Here is an 848-nt window from a genome sequence, read left to right as displayed (position 1 = left end):
TGCTTTCCAATGGGGCGACCAGATGGCCGGGCCGGCCTGGATGTTCCGATGAGGGCTCATTTGCCTTCCGGATCCCAGCCAGGGCTCCAGGAGGTCGGGTGCGTCTGGGCCTAGGGTCCCCTCCGTCACTCAGTGCGCACGGTTTACCAGAAAGGGGGGTAGCCTTCCTCCGGATTACTAGGGGTAGGGTATGCCGGGACACCCCTCTTGGCGATGGTGGTTCTCAGGTGGGGACCAGATGGGCTAAGCCCATACAACACTTCCCCGGGGCGTCCGGTGCTCCCTCCTCCAGCCCGCGGTGAGGCAAAGTACCCGGGACGGGCTCCATGGGTCCCCTGCCTGAGGCCCAGCGTGGGGTCTACGCGCCCCCCCCCGAGCTCTGCAGCCCCGAAGCCCTGCAGCTCTGGAGCCCTCCAGCCCCGGAGCCCTGGAGCCCTGCAGGCCGGAGCCTTGCAGCCCTGGAGCCCTTGAGCCCTGCAGCCCCAGAGCCCTGTAGCCCCCTGATCCCTGCAGGCCCTGTGCCCTGCAGCCCCCGAGCCCTGCGTGGGCAGGCGGGAACCCTAGCGCGAAGGCTCGGGGTTGGACAGATGGGAGTCCTTTCAGTCCCGGCCATCTGGTTGCATCTCTCCCCTCTGCCATCTGGTCGCACGCAATGCTTTCCAATGGAGCGACCAGATGGCCGGGCCAGCCTGGAAGTCCCGATGAGGGCTCATTTGACTACCGGATCCCAGTCAGGGCTCTAGAAGGTCAGGCGCATCCGCGCCTAGCGTCCCCTCTGTCACTCGGAGCATGCGGGTAACAAGAAAGGTGGGTAGCCTTCCTCCAGATTAGTAGGGGCAGGGTATACC

Source organism: Triturus cristatus, chromosome 4_1 (assembly GCF_964204655.1).
Source record: "Triturus cristatus chromosome 4_1, aTriCri1.1, whole genome shotgun sequence".
Classification (NCBI taxonomy): domain Eukaryota; kingdom Metazoa; phylum Chordata; class Amphibia; order Caudata; family Salamandridae; genus Triturus; species Triturus cristatus.
Note: the sequence above shows the minus strand (reverse complement) of the source record.